At 30.6% G+C, this 22,468-nt stretch overlaps 1 long non-coding RNA gene and 1 pseudogene across 1 annotated transcript; both read left to right on the top strand.

Moving 5' to 3' along the window:
- The first annotated feature begins 8,657 nt into the window (after positions 1 to 8,657).
- LOC143072394 (uncharacterized) lies at positions 8,658 to 10,495 on the top strand (annotated as a pseudogene).
- A 1,684-nt stretch (positions 10,496 to 12,179) lies between these two features.
- LOC143072395 (uncharacterized) lies at positions 12,180 to 22,228 on the top strand. The gene is made up of 5 exons (XR_012977163.1): positions 12,180 to 12,363; positions 15,391 to 15,468; positions 18,877 to 18,985; positions 19,189 to 19,242; positions 19,847 to 22,228. It is a non-coding gene; the product is annotated as an uncharacterized LOC143072395 (long non-coding RNA).
- Positions 22,229 to 22,468: the final 240 nt, after the last annotated feature.

Below are 22,468 nucleotides of genomic sequence, written 5' to 3'. Positions count from 1 at the left end.
ATTACCCAAATGTGCATTGTTTGACCTCTGTGGTAGTATCCACTCGCGGATCTAGAAATTTTTATAAGTAGGGGTCCAATGACTACCTAAGAGGGGGCCCGCTCCAGTGATTCCATATAAAAGTAACCAAATGTTTTCCCAAAAAGGGGGCAACCCCCTGTCCCCCTAAATCCTCCTCTGGTATCGAGCTGTTCATTACGGATAATTTTTTTTTGTATCAAGGGTGCTCTACTTCACGTACCAATGCAAACAAAAAAGTTCGCCCACACCTTACATTTCATGTTTTAATGACTGTGGATAATTTATGTCACATACCGTTTCACCTTATACAGTTACAATCATGCAAGCAACAATCGAGTCAAGAACATTTGTTCTACCAAAACAAAATATCAATCTTTGACTTAAAAAGAATACAGAAATATCTTTTAATTTATTTTTTTTTAAATCAAGAAAAAACGTAATTTGAAGAATACAATATGACATTTTGAGAAGCGTTTTTGTTACAAATTTGAAAAGCTATATATTTGATAAAGAATGAATGAGGAGTTTGTATTTCAATTTGAAAATACATTTATCATAAATTCTAAAGTCATCAACTAAGTTTTTTCATTTGTTTCAAGTGCATTTATCACATAATTCTACAATAAATTCCTCGCATCTTCGAAAATTCCACATCAGAAATGACTGCACTAACAGTGATAATTCATCGCATCTATAGTTAAAATGGATCGCTTTCAAAAATCGATATGCTATATTATGTTGCTTTTATAACACTTATTTGAACTTTAATGCTATGTTTGTACATAATAAAGACATATCACAATGAAAATATGTAAAAACTTTCCTTCAAATCAATTAATTTGGTATTTTCAAAACGTAAACAAATACAGTTTTCCCATGATCCTTTATTCTACAATAGACATACCCACATATGACAGTGAAAATTAACTAGCTGGATTCACACTTTATATACACTGATTATCTACTTATTTTGTATTTGTCACAAACTTAATGTTGATATAGTTTATATGGCAATACATATTTAAATTGAATTGAAAATATATACAAGTCGAACTTAGCGTTAATAACAAATTGTCGTCTCCAATTTATGAACGTCACTTGAATGTCGGCAATCAACAGAAATTAACGTAGCATGTCCATGTAATTTAATGAGAGTGAATAAACCAGTCCATGAAGGCAAGACAAAGACTAAAAGGTTATTGAAACATAGTCACATATATGATTTGTGCATACATAGCAGTGTTCTAGTCAGGATTTGAAAAGGGCAGTGTGTTAGTCAGAAAAAGGGCAATTTAACGCGTACATGTCATTGAAAAAAGGCTATTTTAAACTGAATTTGAGTGTAAGGGAACAGTACCCATAATTTTTTTTCTTTTTATCAAATAATAAATATTAAAAAATATATTACATAAATACATACTGCCACCACGAGACACCCCTCATTGGTGAGAAGTTTTCTATATACAGAGTTGTGAGAAGTTTTCTATATACAGAGTTGTTAGAAGTTATCCTCCTACATTAGTAAAAAATAAAATACATCTAGATGATACACGTTTAAAAGTTAAAAAAATATATAGCATACATGTTCCTATTTAGGGAGCTACCATTTGATTTTTATGGGGGGCTAGGAAGAAAAATTTTGTCCTGCATTTTTTTTAGCTGTAATCTCTGTCCTGCATTTTTATTTTTCACTCTAATCGGTCCTGCCCTTCTTTTTTTTTTTAGTCTATCCTGACTTTTTTTTTACCTAATTGTCGTCCTGACTTTTTTTTTTTTGCAAGTGTCACATCCTGACTTTTTTTTTTACTAAAAACTCCTGTCCTGCCTATTTTTTTCAAATTTCATCCTTCAATGTAAAAGGTCATATGGCAATACATTGTCTTTTTTTACATGCATGAAATATTTGCCACTGGACGTTAAGCAATCAACAATCAATCAATATATAGGACATAGTCTTGGTATAAATCTGACATTTAAGGTAGCGCCATCCTCATATTTAAAATGATATTTGACGTGCATTATATTAGTAACAACCAAAAGGGTCAGTCATCTTGAGATTGCTAACTATACGGTATTTTGTTGAAGATCTCACAGAAACAGTAATGTGTTTTATTTCTTATAATTTTATTAGACTGTTATCCTGTTAGAATCAAATGCACTAATATTAATGGTGTAGAAGTTAGCATGCGGGAAAATGATCATCGAAAAATCCATATTAGTTTCAATGTTTTACAGTAGTTTTATAAATTAAAGCTATCTTTTTTCCAGCATGTTGTATTTTATGTCAGAAGAAAATAAGAATAGATGCCAATGATGCAGTACTTGAAGAGGGAAATGAGGTAATAATAATATCTTGTTTTAAAGTAATCCTTGTATCTTCACAAAAGGTTCAGCATGTGTTTAGTAATATATGGCATACAAAGTCTTTACATGCCAGGATAAAGGCTCATTTTACTACATTTCCTGAGTCGAGAAGCCTTGAAAAATTTATATTATATTGGAAAGTCTATATAAAAAAGAAGATGTAGTATGATTGCTGATGGGACAATTCTCTACAAGATATTAAATGACACAGAAATTAACAACGATAGCTGGATAGGTCACTGTATGGCCTTTAACAATGAGCAAAGCCCATACCGCATAGTCAGCTAAAAAAGGCCCCAAAATGACAAATGTATAATGCAATTTAATTATCAGAGAAAACTAAAGACCTAATTTCTGTTAAAAAAAAATGAACCAAAAACAAACATGTAACACATCAATAAAGGACAACCACTCAATAACAGTTCTGATTCGGGACAGCCACATACATACAGAATGTGATGGGGTTAAACATGTTAGAGGGATCCCAAACCTCCCCCTAACCTGGGACAGTGGTGTTACAGTACAACATAAAAATCTATTTCACAAATGATACTATAACTGAACAGGGTATGTTTATTCTCTATGCAAAAATGGTCTAAGGATGATGCAAAAGACAAAGAAATGGCACTTTATCACTCTCCTCCATAATGAGGCTTTTTGACGCCACCCCCTTTACTCCATAATGACGCCTATTGACGCCTGTGTAGTACCTCAGTTGAAACAGTTTGACTACAAAGTGTCTGCAGTAGACTTAAGAAAATTTGTATCCAATATGAAAAGGAATATAATAGGAATATCTGACTAAAATTTATTTGATGAAATATTTGTTTTTCATAATGCATTAATACATTAAAGCATATTTACAGCATTTTATTTAAAAATTCTATGCGAATCAAGTATGCAAAACAAAATTTCAATGGAGGAAAGGGTTATCTGAAAAACAAATAGTACCTATTGTACCCTGGTTTCTATTCAATATATTGTACATTATTTACAATAATAAATATATATATGAATTATATAGTAAATCACGTATTATCATCAGTATACTGTATCACGGACATTTTAATTTATTTTTTTCAGGTGAATGAACCAGCTTAATGTACGATCAATTCAGCAGTTCAGACAGAGTTTGAGCCCACGTTATACTGATTACTCAGAAGTTGTGAGTTAATATATAACTTAATGTGTATTTTAATTAATGAAATATCTAAGAATCTCATGTTAAACAAGAAAAGTCAGTACCAAATGTATAAAACAATAATTATCTTTGATTGAGAGAAATCTGGGAAATTGATACATTAGTATATTGTAGTACGCAAACTTGTATGCTGTTTATAGTGTTGATTTTATTTTTATTCTCCATTTTGATTAGCTGAATCTATTTTGTGCAAATAATTATCATTCTTTCATATAGTGATTTTTTTTCTTATCAGAAATATAAATTTACTTCCACTACATAGAAAATATTTTGTTAAAATGCTATTGCCCTATATATTTAGTTCAGATACAGTGATTAAATATAAAGGGGAATAATTCAAGCTGTTTAAATTTATAATTTACTATAAATTAATTTATTTTCACAGGCAAATATTTCAGCTTAATTATATTATATATATAGATCCAGATAGTAATTCTTGAATAACCAATTTTTATTTTATAGGTTAAATCAAAAAGAAGAAAAGGGAATATGCCAACATGTCCAGAAAAGATGGAAACAACAGAAGATGTAAGTTATCTGTCACAACATTAAAACACACTTCAGCATATTTTGTTCTAAAATATTTTAAGCCTGTATTTCCTAACAACAATCCATCAAGGAACATGCTATGAAGACTATAAACTATAGTTAACTGGGCAAAGAGTGTATTATATGCACTTGCTGAGCAATAATATCTAACATCAAGACATCTAATAAAAGGGCTATTTCCCCATTAACAAAGTTCCATAACTCATCAGTTCAATATAAATCAAAATTTGCCATTTCATTATATCCAAGGTTGTGTACTCATTTTAAGAAATTTTCCATTCTAAATTTTATTCATTTTAATGTACTCATTATAAAAATAATTCCATTCTCAATTTATCTTATCAAATCCAACTGTAAATGGCAAAGTGTACAGAAAGAAAATGTTATATCTAATATGACCTGATCTTGATAGGTGTATAGAACTGAACCCCTAAAAATTATTACTTGAATAATAACATAGATAAGATGTGGTATAACTGCCAACAAAACATCTCTCTACTAGAGAGGCAAGTACAACATAGACATAAACAACTATAGGTCAGCCATGATCACTCAGAGTCGATATTTTATCATATGTGCCTGTGACTTAGCTTTAGTGTAGTAACAGTTGTTCCACTGTTTTTAAACTAGTAATAACAGATTTATCTGACATATTCCAAAGATATTAAAAGGGAAATACCAGATCATCATGAAGTCACCTCTAACCTTTTATTTTTCAGAGTGATGTAACAAAGACAAGAGGATTGAATTTGAGTGAATGCAGAAGCATGATTTCTGAAAGTAGCATGGAATTTTTATCACAGGTATTATTTTGGGTTTTTTTTTCTTTTCATAGTAATACTAATGCTTGCTGCTTTACATTTGTAAGAATTGCATCCAAATTCATTAATTACAATGCTCCTTATAAAAAAGGAATGACTACTTTTCTAATAATTTGTATAAATTGCTTATTCTTATTTCTTGACCAATTTCAATGGAATTTTTCAAAGTTTTGAATTCTTGGGGTTCTTTGATATGCCTATTCTTATTTTTGATATTGGGTCCTCTTTTCAAATTAGTCAAAATTACAGGTAAAAAAGTGACTAAGTTTGATTTAACAAAAAATGAATACTTGGGGTTCTATGATATTCTAAATCTAACATTGTGCTTATATTTTAGATATTGGACCCAATTTTCTATTCTGTCTACAGGCCCAAAAGGGTCCAAAATTAAACTTGGTTTGATTTGATAAAAAAATTGAAATTTTTGGGTTCTTTGATATGGTGAATCTTATCATTATCAAATTGGTCCTCAATTAGGTATAACTTTATATGAATAGAGATAAACTGAATTCAGCAATAAAGTTAAATGAAGTCAGATCTACAAATAAGTCGAGCATAACAAAAATTATCAATTGACTCACTATTGGAGTTAATGCCCTTCAAAGTAATTTTTTTACAATATATAATTACTAAGATCGTCTTCCATGAAACTCTTAGGCCAGATTCAAGCAAACTTGGCCACAGTCATAACTACTCTGGTTATCTATTATTATTTTAACATTCCTGAGTTCTGTCTGTTTACAATGGATGATTACTTATTTTTGTAGTAGATATTAACATTAATTTAACCTTAAATTAATTTTGTCTCAAATAATCATGTGAATATAATGTAAAACCAGTAGAAACATAATTTTCATGATTAAGGAGGCTTGCAATTATAAGATTTTCAGAAAAAAATTAAACATTTATTTTTCATTACAAATTTTATTAATTACCTTTAGTAATGTTGTTACTTTATCATATGGTACAAAAATCATCCCAAATAATCAATTCGTGTTGGCCCCAGATGACTTTTAAAATGTAGATATCATTGAAAAAGCTCCAAATTATCTCCCTTTGGTGCAAAAATGCCATTTTTTTGGCATTGAAATCGAAATATCTTTTTTATTTCATATGTGACCTATATTTTTTATTGTTGTTTTCGAATAAGCTGTACATAAACTAAATAATTGTAAAATTTAAGTGATTTCTGTAATTTAGTTCTTTTTTTATTTCGATAATACCAATTTTTCTCCTATTAGTTCAACAGAAAAAAAGGACATTATCAAAAATGTTTCGAAGGCAAATTGTGAGCGTAAATGAACGGTGACCACATTTTTTTATTTCATTTTTCTATTTAGTATAAGATAAAGTATTTATAGAAAAATATAGCGAAATCCTATATTAAATAAAAATTTTGATTTAGACCCGCAAGCCCCCTTAAATATTGTGATATTTACATGATAATCTCATGTCTCAACAAATTTGGCTTACTATTAATGCTCAACTTGTGTTATTCTTATGTTAGAATTACATTATTCTCACTCTCAGACTGTGAACAAAAACATTGAATTGATATTCCTATTTTCATTTGCTCTCTTCAAACTTTAGAATTAAATTATAAATTTTAAATTTTTAGGTGATAGCACCATGTATAGAATATTGGCGCAATGTGGAGCACAAGTGAGAACAAGTCTTGAAGGCATAGATTACTTTGTTGCTAAAGGAGGATGTTCAATTTGAACCATCATAGATATCCTAGACAAACTAGCTAAGATGGACATAATTGATCGAGAACAACAAAGAATTTTCTTCATTGCTTCTGCAGTGTAAACAGTATCTACAAACAGATTTCAAGGTAAAATTGAGAATGGAAATGGGGAATGTGTCAAAGAGACAACTACCGGACCATAGAACAGACAACAGCAGAAAGTCACCAACAGGTCCGAGACCACAATTATTTCGTAGTGCATTTCTTTTAGAACATAAATGAAAATAAAAAAAGTCCCACCTGCGCTTTCTCAAAGAAACTTTTACAGTGTGTTGTACTACTTTTGGGACAAATTATATCAAAATTATAGAAAACTTCATTGTCTCTAACTCAAAATATGGACAGTTTTATCTTTTAATAGGGCGTCCTGAAATCTTTTGACAGCTTCCGAAGTGCTATTTTTCAACCTTTATCACCTGGACTAAATCACTACTTTCCTTTAAAATTCTGGACCCAATTTTTTTTACAGTGTAATTTTACCCCCCTACTTGCAATTTGAGGCATTAAACATGGAGAAATAAATTTGGAAGGGGTATAAAAATTAATGGCAAGTAACCCAATGTCAACACTAGGGACTATATTTGTGAACAACGAAAATCAAGGGAATACAATTGTGGTCTCGGACCAACAGGTCTTCAATGCAGCCAGAAATTTCAGCACCCAGAGGCATACTTCAGCTGGCCCCTAAACAAATATATATACTAGTTCAGTGATAAACTCCAAATTGTACAAAAGAAACTAAAATTAAAAATAATGCAAGACTAACAAAGGCCAGAGGCTTCTGACTTGGGACAGGCACAAAAATGTGGCGGGGTTAAACATGTTTATGAGATCTCAACCCTCCCCCTATACCTCTAGCCAATGTAGAAAAGTAAACGCATAACAATACGCACATTAAAATTCAGTTCAAGAGAAGTCCAAGTCTGATGTCAGAAGAAAGAAAATAAATAAAATGACAATAATACCTAAAAAACAACAGACTATTAGCACTAAACTGACATGCCAGCTCCAAGTAGTTTTAGGAATTCATAAAGAAAAAAACAAGAATAAACACAATGAAATGTCTTGTTACGTTGTATTGTTCATAATTGAATTTTTGTTGAAACGAAAAAAATAATTATACTGCAAGTATTTCATTGAATTCACATGTCGAAGATCAATGTAAATGGAAGTCAAGTTCAGATAAATTCTTTAAGACAAACACATATAGGCTGTACAATCATTCCTGGTACAGCAAATTCATTTAACCTATTGCTTAAGTCTCTTAGAAACAAAACTCACCAAGAAAACTTAATTTTTACCAATGAACCATCAAATGAGTTTAAGGAAAGATAACACAGCCAGAAATACATGTACATGCACCTTACAATTATACCACATACAAGATATAATTGACTTACATGTATCACTTATAGAAATAGTTATCAAAAGTACCAGGATTATAATTTAGTACGCCAGACGCGCATTTCGTCTACATAAGACTCATCAGTGACGCTGATATCAAAATAGTTATAAAGCCAAACAATTACAAAGTTGAAGAGCATTGAGGATCCAAAATTCCAAAAAGTTGTGCCAAATACGCAATTTCTGAAAACTGGGCAAACTTTAAAAAAAATAATGAACAGATGATACCTGCTAGACAGATGTGCACATGTTCCAATTATGTCATACACTAAATATATATTTCTTAGAGTACATAATGTATCTGAAAAACAGACCAAGCTAGAGATAAAAAGAGGTTAATGCTTGTAAGACAAAGACCAAAATAAAAGTAACATTCCATGAAGTAGTCAAAAAATGTTTCATATTGTACATTTATGTTTCAGGTGCATATTGCTGCAAATAGTGAAATAGGAGATCATTGTCTGATGTATGCACTTAGTGATTCTATTCATCCACAGATTGCACATCCTTGCCAGCATCAACACAATTAAGTGTGTGTCTCATGCAACCTTATCAATACAGAAACTGGTGAAGTGCTGGACAAATATTGTCAGAGAAAATGAAAAACTGAATGATATGAATTTTAAAATCAAGCAATCCATCCAAAGTATCAATAATTTAAAGAGGCATATTGTTCATTGTAAGAATCAAGATATTAAGGCAACGAGCAAATTGTTTGAAACTATGGGTCAAGATGAAGTATTTCTGGTCTCAGACTGAAGTATTTGCCACGAAAGTATCATGAGGACCAGATGACTGGTTTGCCAAACGTGGCTTTCCTTGGCATATTACTATGGCCTTCAGGAAATCAGATGAGGTAATTGAAAGTTTAGGGTTTGTTCACATTTTCCAGAGTCAAATTACACAGGACAGCTTGACCACAGCTGCAATAATCATTGATGTCATCAACTGCATCCAAACTATGAAAGGTTCTGATTTATCATTTCATTTATGGTCAGATAATGCAGGATGCTACAAATCTTCTGAGATGATGGCCCTCCTTAACGCAAATGGAAGTATTACTTCGTATGATTTCTGTGAGTCACAGATTGGCAAAGAACCTTGAGACAGAACAGGAGCGACTCTGAAATCAGCTATAAGAAGATTTATAAACCAGAAAAATTATCTTTTAACAGCATTTGCAATGAAAAAGGTATATGTTTCTCTGTAATATTTTATATTTTTTTTCTTTAGAAAGTTGCAAATTTTCTGTCCTTACTCGCTCAGTTTTAAGTTTACATAGAATAACAGTTATAATGAAACTGGTTGCAGAATATTACTATCAGTTCAACCATTTTAGATAAAAATTAAAAAAAACAGTATTATGAGACATGATTGTTAACCTAAAAATATGTAATAATAAATTTTGATACATTGTGTTTTATTTAGATCCTAAGCTTCAGTTTTGACAAAAGCACCCATAAATAAAACTTGACAATTTTTTAATGCAATATTAATGTGAGCTACCAGTGTATTTTAATTTCAAACAAAAATAAACTATTGCTACAAATGGTATTTTTTCCAGTTGCTATTATATACATGTACTTGTAACAGTAGAATATTACCCAAATCAGTCAATTATCTTCTTTGTAATTAAGACAGTTTATTGTTTGGGGAAAAAAAAGAACATGAAAGTGAACACAAATATGAGTTGAACATCCAAGACTGACTTTAAAAGTGTGTCAAGGCTAATGTAAACTAATAGACCACTTTCGAGTTCATCCGTCACCATAAAAAACTCGTCAATTATGCACGCCTTTATGACGTCATTTACCAGATAGAGGGGATCTTCTGTATCCCTGCACTATTTACGTTCATCAAGCATCTTAGTGATCGCCATTGTTCAGGATAAACTAAAAATAATGGTTGTTCTGTAGGTACTTAATAACAATTCCCTAATGACAGAATGGCTGAATGTCAATTTTTTAGAATTTAATTTGCCGTATAATTCGTACAACATAGAATTCCAGTTTTCCAACCACTCGCTCAACATTGGAATGGAAGTGACGACGCCCCTAAACGCACAAACGACGTTCACTAAAACCAGAGTTTTTGACGGAAATGCATCGAACTCAAAAGTTGTCTATTGTAATCATGGATTTTCTTACAATAAGTAGAAACCATTTCATAAATGATTTTTTATGTTAATTTTAGGATATTGAAACTACAATGAAAAATGTGAAACACAGAGTGAGTGTAGTAGAGTACAACCCTTCAAAGAAGACTGCTTTCAAGGCCATACCAGCCATTGGTTCCTACTCAGATTTTCAGTTTGAAGAGCAGGGTATTTGTTTTTGGAAAGCCTGTGGTGTTGGTCCAGTTAATTATTTGATGTCAGACTAAAAACTCAAACAATTACTGTTATGCAAAAAAATTACATAGTTATACATGTATTCAAGTATTATTATAAAGAATTTGGAAGTAATTTAATTAAACCTAACAAAAAATTAAATATTTGAAATAAGAACCACTGATAGATTTAATAGTAAAGGATTAAATGCCTTTTTAAATGAATTCATTGGTGTATAAACTCGACAAATTCACTCATAAACTATGATATGTTTGTGAGTAACATTGGTTCAGTTTATACATCAATAAATTCCTATAAAAATGCATTTAACTATAATTTCTTTAAAATTGGAGAAATGGAATTTATTTTGTCACACTCATGACCTAAAGTTTATTATTTTATTAAATGATTAAGCTGAAGTGAAAATAGATATTTTTAATGTCAAGCCAGATTGTGTTATTACCACTGCCATCATGTTTACATTGTTGACTAAAAGAAGTTCAGTCAAACAGTCTATCGAAGAAAGAAACCCATCAAGAACAACTACCAGAAGTTCTCTAGACAAATCCTATAAGACTATTAGTTCAAAAGTAAACATAAAGAATTATAGCACAATAATGTACACATGTATTAGCGTTTCTACTTGACGATTGCGGGAAAAGAAAAGATAACTCTTATGTATACCGGAAGTGTGATTCGGTTGTGTGCTGCACGATACCAAGGGAAAATTGACAAGTGGTGCTGCTAAATGACGTTTTGTAACGAAGTAGAAATTATGAGATTGGTAGGAATAAAAGGGTACATACCAAATATGAATTATTATGAAATCTATTTGTTAATATTCAACATGGCAAAAGCGATCCTTCACTGAAATATATTTTTTTTAATATAAAGAGGTGTAATAGCTATCCTTACCATGGATGTCTAATGAGCCATTAAGATGGACAATCATTCATTTTCATTTACAAAAATGACACATTTGATATCACAGTTGAATCTCGCTAGTGTGAAAATTTCTAAAACGTCACTCCAGTGCTTTTAACTTTATATGATTTTTCCTCTGCCGGTATTAATTTTCCTTATACAATATTCTATATCAGAAAAGAAATCTAATGAATGATAAAATATTTTTTGTCTCCTCATGGAAATAAAGCAATCAAAATGACAATAACAATAAAGTAATTCAATATTGTTCATTATTTAAATAATTTTATTGACATATTATCATTTAAGAGGGTGATAAAAGGGTAGGGGGAGGGGATCTGAACATAAAAGCACTGTGAGTGTGAAAAAAAAACCTGAAAAAAGAAGCACAAGAAAAAAAATTGTAAATACATTTTGTACATATAAAAATTCTATAAGTTAAGTCCAGACTTTATAGTGACTTTTAGTCAAATGTGTTACAACTATGAGAAATAAAGAGTTTACCCAAAACATAGAAAATAAGTAAGGGGAAACATGAAGTCAAATGTCAGTGATGGTCTGTTATCATGGTTATATTTTTTTTCATATTATCCTATGAATTTTAATATTCCTTCTCTAATACCTATAACACTTCCATTGCATGTCACAAGAAAAAAATGAATTCAGTTTATATGCATGTTCTCTTCTCTCTCGCTCTTATACAACACACACTTTATAGTGTATGCACCTCTTGATCCTTATTTACCCTCTGCTTTATGCTAGTTGGCTTTGTAACATGTAAGCATGGTGAACTATCTTAACACATATTCGTGTGGATCATTAATCAGGCTCTGCAAGTGTTATGCAACCTGAGGGTTCCACTAGTGCTATAAATTGAATTTTCTTAAATCTATGTATAAAAGTGAGACAAGTTTCATGTATTTTCAGGAGCTTATTTTTCATTATCTGTATTTGAACTTTGAAGTTGGACTTTCATATATCTGAATATAAAAGGAACTTGGTAAGCTAATGTTTAGATATTTTAGAAAAAGAGATAACTGTGTTGTAAAACAAATGCAGCTTTTAATTTTTTTAAGAAGGAACCAATCTCTTCATAAGAAATTTTAACTTTTGAGTTATTGAATAACATTGAGAAAGGAAATGGGGAATGTACCAAGAGACAACAACCCAACCATAGAGCAGACAACAGCAGAAGGTCACCAACAGGTCTTCAATACAACGAGAAATTCCCGCACCTGGAGGCTTCCTTCAGCGGGCCCCTAAACAAATATATACAAGTTCAGTGATAATGAACGCCATACTAAACTCCAAATTGTACACAAGAAACTAAAAGTTAAAATAATATAAGACTAATAAAGGCCAGAGGCTCCTGACTTGGGACAGAAGAATGTATTTTGTCTTTTTGTTATCTATGAGTATGTCATTGATTTGTTGTCTTATTGATGTACATACCACATCTCCTTTTATTCATATAACAATTAATAATTATTAAGTAATGAAGAATCTTTAACACTGAAATACTCATATTTATATTTAAATAATTACATTAAATGTATGTTTCACTATAATATGTTATTCTGATTGGCTAACTAGACATCACATGTTATTCCTTAAGCAGTTGTATCACACAATAAAACTTTTCATTCATGATGACACGAGGTCCCACAATAAAGTGCACAGGTAAATGAAATAAAAACTTGATAAAAGGCGTGATTTCATGATCCTATAGGTAAAAATGTTATTATAAGTATTGAATGCTTTTTTTTGTAACTTTATAGGGTTGTAAAAGCGTTGACCGTGCGCACATTTTTAGTATGAAGCGCGGAAACAAAATGTACTTCGGTCAACGCTTTTACACCCCAATAAATTAAAAAAAAGAGCATTCAATTCTTAAATAGAAGTTCTTCACTAACTATTCATGCAGTCTTGATAAAATTAACGGTACCAATTTTCTTGCACCAGATGCGCATTTCGACAATACATGTCTCTTCAGTGATGCTCGTGGCCAAAATATTTGAAATCCAAAGCTTATATAAAAGATGAAGAGCTATAATCCAAAAGGTCCAAAAAGTTTAGCCAAATCCGTGAAAGGAATCAGAGCTTTGCATGAGGGAGATACATTCCTTAATTTATAATAATTTCTAATATTTTGTAACGGCAAATTGTAATAACACAAAAAATCCATATTTTCATGCCAGTACCGAAGTACTGGCTACTGGGCTGGTGATACCCTCGGGGACTAATAGTCCACCAGCAGAGGCATCGACCCAGTGGTAGTAATAAAATTAACGGTACCAATTTTCTTGCACCAGATGCGCATTTCGACAATACATGTCTCTTCAGTGATGCTCGTGGCCAAAATATTTGAAATATGAGTTAAAAGTAATGATGACAATGTTGTTGTTTTTTGTGACAACAAAATCATTAAGTATATAAAGCATAAAAGAATAATAAACAGTGGGAGGATTGATTTTAAAAGCTCACTAGACCTTGTGTTACTTTGTTTACTATGTATCGACAATGAATAAAACTTTGATTTGATTTGATTTAATATACTTGTGATAAAAAACATTAATAGAGGAGATAATTATTTAATATTGTTAGGATTACTTCCCTTGTTCATATGTTAACATTTCAAATCATCTTCACATTTGAAAAAAACCCAAAAGAAACAATATTATACTTATTTCCTCCCAGAAATATGCAGCAACCAACGAAAAATAAAAATGCATACAAGATGTAAAAATATTTAAATTAAAAAAAAAACTAAATTAAAATACTTAAATTTCAGAAAAATGGCTAGGTGTGCATTTTGGGAATACCCTTACTTTCAGACTCCTGTTCCTGAAGAAGGATATATATCACTATATAATGGAAGTGCAGCACTTTTATATCGCTGTGTATATAATGAATATTTTGGAATAGAAACTGATTCTGAAATCAGTCAGTAATCTGTCTCCAGGGTGTTTGTGTGAAATTTGTAATGTTGTCCATGGAAGTATAAATTGTGTAAATGGAGAGTCTCAGACACTATCTATTCTCCAGATATCTTTGGTTCTATGGATTCTTTTGTAAGTTCTAATGCAGATACAGATGAAGGGCAATATCAGGAACTAGAATCAAATACATTTGAGTCATACTTTTTAAGATCTGATTCAGAAACTGATTCTTTGAATCAGTCCTCAAGTATAGATATTGAATATACTGATGACAAAGATATCCAACAGAATTTGATAGACACAGGTCATATTCAAATTGTTGACATAATGGAATCTGATTCTTCTTCACATTCAGTTAGTTTGATTAACCCACAGGGCAGGAGACCATACTATCCTCCTGATGATACTGACAGTGATGACTCACTAAGCATTGTGCATAATTAAAGTATTAAATTTTACAGAAACTAGTTGATTTGCCAAACATTTTGTCAAGTTTCTTAAATTGTATACTAACTTTGAATAATAAATTTAAGTATGGAATCAAAATAAGTCTTAGAATTAGTATGTCTAAAGTGCCATCTATGTATCAATAACAGAAAATAAGGTAAGAAAATAGGTACATTTGTTCTATCCAAGCACTAATTTTACTAAAATAAAGTCTGATCATGGTGATACTGGTTTGGATATGTGAGTTTTCATAGCACAAGTTGTGTCACAAGCATGTTTTCAAACTTATTTGTTTTATGATTACAGCTAATTTCCTAATGCATGTAAAGCAAGACTTTGGTTGTCTTGCTTGCTTTGCTTGTTTATTGTAATAGGGATAATGTCCAATCAAATTTAGATATACTATATACAAGTTACAGTATGCCTATATATATTGTTTGAAGATGTCAATGTTACTTACAAATCTTGAATTAAAATTTATACAAATAGGGCAAGCAAGCCTTTCAAAGTTTTTCTCTACAAGCATTTGGAAATTAGCTGTAAAACTTAGTTTTTTCATACACCTGATTTTTTTAAATTTTATTGCACTAGTAATTTATGTGAATTTATTAGTAGTACTGATCAGTACTGTTTTTTTTTAGGTTGATGCAAAACACAAGTTTCCTAAACTATAGTGGATGTGTTGTTATGAAAACACAATGTGATCTTGTTGTAATTTGGTATGTAGATCATTTTCATTACAGTTTTTTACAATTGCTTTTTTTTATTATTTAATTCTAATATAATTTTTTGTGCTGCTTGTATTACCCTTTGCTTTTATTTTGCAATTATATTTCGTTGTGCTTACTTGCTATTGCTTGCTTATGCTTGATTGTTTATTTCTTCAAAACAGAGAATTATGGTAAATATCTGAGATATTTTTTCATTTGTGAACTGTCATAGAAAAAATAACAAATAAAATAGTGAAGGAAATATATGATAGGTTAAATGGAAATGTTAAAAAGCTACATGTAGCACTATGTGATGTCGCTGGTGTGCATATTGATACAGTAAATGCATATAGTTTGCAAATCAAAGCCAGAAGAGTAGCACATTTTATGAAAACATAAGGTTAACACGGCGGGGAACGGTTTATAACCTATAGCTTAAGACAATTTAAACTACCAAAACTTGTACTATCAAAGTTACCTAATACATGTGAAAATCAAAATATTGGTATAGAAACTATCACTGACAAACAGTTAAGTGTACGATTGAGTGAAAAAGGCAAGCCATATGATGAAAACATCAGAAAAGTATACTATGAATTTCTGGGTAGAAATATAGGGTTCCAACATATTCAGCCAATTATTCGTACTGTTCTCTCACTTGTGAACTATGAAATTAATGAACTTCCAAGTGTTAGCACAGCATCAAAAATGATGCATGAATTAGATAGTGTGTCAAGGCATCAAGGCATCATATAGAGGATGTATTTCAAAATGATAAAAACTTAACTATGCACAGAGATGCGACTACTAAAAAAGGGAGACATATATATGGTGTCGGATATTCAACTGAGTCAGGTAAAATTTTGACTGCAGGGGTACGAGAAATTTCAGATGGTAAAGCTGAAACATATGTTAAGAATACGAAAGAAATCTTAAATGATATTTCTGAGAGTACCAACTTTTTAGAAAAAACATCAAACTTTATGACTGACAGAAGTGCAACTGAAATAAAAACCAATAGATTGTTAAATGCTGAAAATAATGCTACTGGTACATGCATGGATAACAATATCAATGAATTTAGATGTGCTGTTCATCCAGTATTGCAGTTTGCAGATATTTGTCAAAAAGAAATTATGAAATTTGAAAGTAATATTGGTTTTTGTGCTGCGTCAGATTCTAAAAGTTCTTCAGATTCAAAAATTTTGACACTGCTCAGATTTGTTTCCAAACTTTTTTATAAAGATGGGTCAGGAGATCCCTTGTATGTGTCGATTTACATGAAGGATAAAGGGATGAAATCAATTCCTGTAATGAATTTTAGAGGAAACAGATTTAATGTTTTGTTTTTTAATGCAGCAGGGACATTTTATTTAGCTTCTCATTTGGTACAGTAATTTGACAAAATTCTAAAAGCACACTAAATTTTACACACCATTATATTTTGAAAGCACTAAAAGATGACAGAATATTGGCAATTTGCAGAGCTTTGGGCATCATATCTAAAATTATTACTGAACCATATTTAAACAGAGCATCTGATGAAAGTTCTACTGCACTATCTATGGGAAATGTGTGTAATCACCTTATTGATGTACTTAAATGTTGTGAAGAAAACCCATATTTAATGTTAAAAAATTATATTTCACTGTTTTTCGGACCATCCACACAGCTGAGTGATGTATCTACGTCTCTCTTTGAAGAATCTCTTTTGGACAGTCAGACAGAGGCTATACTTGCCAAATTAGTTGTTGTATTGCGCTGCAAATGTGAACTTTTATTTAAAGACTTTTTGAAACATGGCATATATCATGAACCTAGTAACAACATTATGAAAAAATCTGCATCATGTCCACCAAATAATATTTGTTTGGAAAGACTTATGGCAAAAGTTGATTCGAAATTTAAAAGTGCACCTAATTGCAATATAAATGGTATAGAAAATACAATTATGTATAGTGGTAATAAAACTGGTGCATGGTTAGAGGAAAAATCTTCTGATGATAAAAAAAAAATTATATCTGAGGCAAGAAAATCTAACAGGAGTAACATTAAAATAATGAAAGAGAGAAAGAGTAATCTTTTTAAAAGTCATGTAGCAACAATAAAACAAAGGGAGGAACAGCAGAAAAAGAAATTAGAAAAAAGAAGTAAACACAAACAAGATATTTTAGAGCAAATGAGAGATATTGGAATTTGGGAAGATAGAAATAAAATAAATACAGAACTAGAATAATGTCGAACCAAAACTAAAAAAATTAAAGCTTTGAAACAACATTTTAACATGATAAAGGAGTTGGTTTAATACAGTAAATTGTGAACAGAAACATTTATTTTTATACAGTTGCAAAGGAAAACCATACAGTGAACTGAAATTAGTAGAAAATCTTCTTCAACTTTTGGATTTAAAAAACATCAAAGTTCTCAAAATTCATCTGAAAATGATTTGTATTTGGCAAAATTATCTAAAGAACCAGAGCTACTTATTGGGTACCAAATTTTACATGTATGGCATGATGATGAAAAACAGACGGATTGCAACTGGCTAGGAAAAATTCTCACATATGACAGCGGAACATTTAAGGTTATCAACAGTTCATAATCTGAAACTAACATTTTTTTTAAATGGTGGATCACAAATCCTTTTCAACATAGCACATTACCAGTCCAAAATTAAAATATGAATAAAACTTTCCATGATTTAACTCTATTTATTAAAACATTTTGCTATCATTGAAAGCTTAAGCATATAACAATAGACTTGTCACATTTATTGACTGTAGATTCTAGCTGTTGCATAAGCCATGATTTCAGTGAAGTAAAGAAGTTTAAGATCAGTGGCGGATCCAGAACTTTTCCTAAGGGGGGGCCCTCTGACTGACCTAAGGGGGGCCCTCTCCAGTCATGCTTCAGTGATTCCCTATATAATCAACCAAATTATTCCCACGAAAGGGGGGGGCCCGGGCCCCCCAGCCCCCCCCCCCCCCCCCCCTGGATCCACCTATGAAGATCATATTTGAACACAACCACCATGCATGTCTTTTATTGTTACTTCTTATCTGCATTCTTTTCACTATGGTGAAGGTTTTGTTTGACAGAATGACAAAGATGCATCCATTTTTCTTATGTATTGTTATGTATGTCTAAGCTAAAGAATATTATATATTAAAGTTGTTACTTTTATATCATATAGGAGATAACTATCATATTTTGAAAGAATTAAGCTCTAAATATATTCAGTATAGATTGTATAAAAACAAATTCAAAATGGGTATCTGAGCTTGAACATTTTCATAAATTAATGTTGAAAGATTTGTTTCAGTCATGATTTTGTTAAAGAGTTAATTTCTGCTATACTGAGTACTAGTATTCATAACTTTATGGATCATCACATGTTTATGTCTTAATATATTACAGATTGAATATTGGAACTAAGACATATCAACCAGTAGTAGTAAAGAGTGCTATGATATGCAGATAGAAGAAATAGTGACAGATTATAGGAGTGGTAGTCTGCAGTTCACGGGTTAATATTTTATTTGATAATTTGTTTTCAAAAATCATGATTATTCAGTAAAGGCAATTATTTAATCATATTCATAACACATAAAAAGTAATAAGAACATTTTAAAGAAACTAGGTGTATTTTTTTTTAATATCGCATCAACATTAGAATTATGTATACAACATCTAATGATACCTCTGTAAAATGTATCTTTTCACTTTCAGATAAGGATGCATAAGAAGAACAGTTGTTTTAATAAAGAAAATAGACTATAGAAAGTAAGTTGTATTGTTATCTCCCTTATATATTGGCTATTGACTTTAAAGAATTGAATTACTTCCCTTTTGTCACTTTGCAAATATGACAGAAGTTAACAGAACCACTTAAAAATACCAATTATACCCACAATCAATAAAATTTGGTATAACTCTATCTATATTTAGGCACAAACAAATTCATTTTCTCTTAAATCATCGGTCAGACTTTCAGTTTATAAAAATAGGTAAAGTGGCTACATGTATTCTTTCAATATGATATTGTCCTGGGAAATTCCACATTTTGCAAAATATTACTGTTAAAACTATGGTATATATGTATTCACCTGATTTAATTAAAACTTTTTACAAGCTATTGCTTATTACTAGCTAAAATATCTGATGTTTAGAAAAAATTATTAGTATAGCCCTAGAGACTAGCAAGCATAATTTCTAATTATTTTATTTTAATATGGGAATTTTGCTTTTTTACATCTTAACTGTATGTCCTTTAAACAAAAATTACATCATCATTTGTACAATATGCTAACAATAAGGTACTTTTAATTATTTATCAGAAGTTTAAATTTTAAAGAATAGGTTAACATACTGTTCTTTTATTTGACAGGATTGTTAATTGAAAAGGAAAAAATACCCACAAATCAGCAGGATGAAACAGAAAAACAAGCATTATTCACATGACATGTACAAACAATGGATGTTTGCCATCTTTTGATAATGATGAAGCCTTGACAAATCATATAATTGTAGGGAAATATTGTCTCGAGCTCGACCACAAATCCAGTATTAATTCTGATGTAACTAAACATCTTTATTTGCAAAAAATAGCTGAATACAGCATAATACAAACAAATGATTGCTTAACAGCAGAAACCAAACAATTAGAGCCAAGTAACAACCAAGAAAACCAACATACTTCTGGGTGTGCCTCAAGGATGAAAGAGAATGTAAAAGATTCAACAACCAAAAAAAATATCTAACAGAAAAATTCAATATAGGTCTTACTACTGGTCGGAAAGAAGACCCCTTCATAGTGTTGGAATCCATGCTAAATTAGAAAAACACAGACGGCACCAGAAGATTCACCTATGATGAAATTCTGCTGTTCAGCAGATAACAAGCTTCTTTTCGCAAATGAACAAAAAAGGAAAATGTACAGAAGATTCTGACGCTATTAGGGAAACAGAAATTTGTAAACTTCGAAATCAGATTTTTGAAAATGACTAAATGATTTTATCTGCTACATGTACTATATTCAAATTTTGATTGTTATATATATCACTTGTTGTCATCTTTGCCACCATTTTTATCTGTCTTACTGATCAAAAACTATTTCTTATGGGTTCTTCTCTGAAATCACTGGTTCAACAGAATCTGAGTCATCTTTAAGGTGGTACCTAACACTACAGGGAGATAACTCTGTAAAATCAGGTAAACGTTTTACTTACGTTGTGTCGTTAATGGAATATTAAGCTTCTCAATGATCAAACCTAGTGTTTGTCAAACTGCTATGTAACCTGTGTAATTTTTCTAATAATATGGTTGTTCAAATTTTTTTTAATTTTTATATTTTTTTCAAAGGGTCAAAGTAAATGCTTTGTCAAAATTTTATAAAAAATCAAACGAGCCAAATTAGTTTAAGTGAAGGTGTTGGGTACCACCTTAAATAAAAATTATGTGAAATTATCCTATTTACAAACAAAGATGACTGCTGAACTAAGCATAGTACAAGGTACTGGTCATTATAACTGAAATCATATATAAGTTCCCTTTGGAATTTGTTTGGAATTTTTGTGGTTTAATATTATGTTGTGTTAGTATTGCTATCTAGTAAGTCTGTTATTCATTTTAATACAGTTACAGACTTTTTATTAAGAAATTCTTAGAAGGATAAGTAATTCAGTTTATGCATGACACCCGAATTAATTTATTTTGTTTGTGGATTGATTTATAGTCATGCAAGGAGATGGTTCAGAGTAATACATTCAGATGATTTTTCGACCGAGCTTATACCCTTTACTTATGAAACACTATACATGTATTTGAATCAGGATATGGTGACTTACAAGATCTGTATAAAGTTCCCAATATAGAGAGATCATGATCAGGCGCTTAAAATGAATCATTCATGTCAAGTAAGGAGACTTTGTTATGACACTAACAACGACCTTGTTTTTTATGGAAAAATCTATTGATATTTTATATACCGGTAACTGTCAGACTGTTGTTTGATGTAAAAATTTCAAAATATTAAAACAATAATAACTTGAATGACTTTTTAGATCTAGTTGCTACAAACTTGTTACTTTTTATTGCCAAAATATCATGTGAAGATATTCATTTCTGCATAATTGGCAATATAAAATTTTACATTATGGATTATTTCAACACCCATCTGTAAATACTGAACATTATTTTTCCACATTTTTTTGATATCTTGGCATTTCTACGATAAAGTATTATATAAGATACAAAAAAAAGATATCTTAAGGATGTACTTAGGTGAGGTTAGATGAAAAATAATAAATTAAGAAGTTAAAATTGATACTATAAGCTGGTAGAGCATCAATTAAGGATAAAAATAAGCTAAAAATATTGATAGGTCATGGACCTCCTTTTCGAGATATTTGAGATTTAAAATATGGCGGGAAAAGGCTGACCCGGACTTTTACCTTATATTTGCATTGGTATTATTAGATCTCAAAACAAAAGAAATAAAATTAAGAATCTTCTAAAATTTTGGTAAATGACCCTTAATGAGCTATTAAGTCTTATATGAAAAAATAAATGGCTGTTATGGGGCAAAATAGTTTACATTATATTGTATGGAAAAACACCAAGGAGTCCGAACATTTGACACACATTCCAAAACCTCACCTAAGTACATCCTTAAGCAAACAAAACTAGTTTTTTTCATTCATTTGTTCACATATTTTACATGAAAAAATGAGAGAAAGGAAATAATTTTGACCATGTTTTTTTATTTTCTTGTAAGTCATTCTTTTGATGTGTTTGAGGTTTTGATTTTGCCATTTGCCATTTGATTTCCCGCTATGAATTTTACCTTACTTTCATTTTGACCAGATCGCTATTTTCATTTTCAACAATAATTTTTTTTTTTCAATATGTTTTACTTATTTCACTGATATGACCTCTTAAATAGTAAAACAAACAGTAGACAGAACACTTGAAAGAAATACCCAAACTTATATTATAATAAAAGTGAAAC

The sequence above is a fragment of the Mytilus galloprovincialis genome, chromosome 4 (genome assembly GCF_965363235.1).
Source record: "Mytilus galloprovincialis chromosome 4, xbMytGall1.hap1.1, whole genome shotgun sequence".
Lineage (NCBI taxonomy): Eukaryota > Metazoa > Mollusca > Bivalvia > Mytilida > Mytilidae > Mytilus > Mytilus galloprovincialis.
The sequence above is the reverse complement of the archived record's forward strand: the minus strand, read 5'-3'. Positions and strand labels throughout refer to the sequence as shown.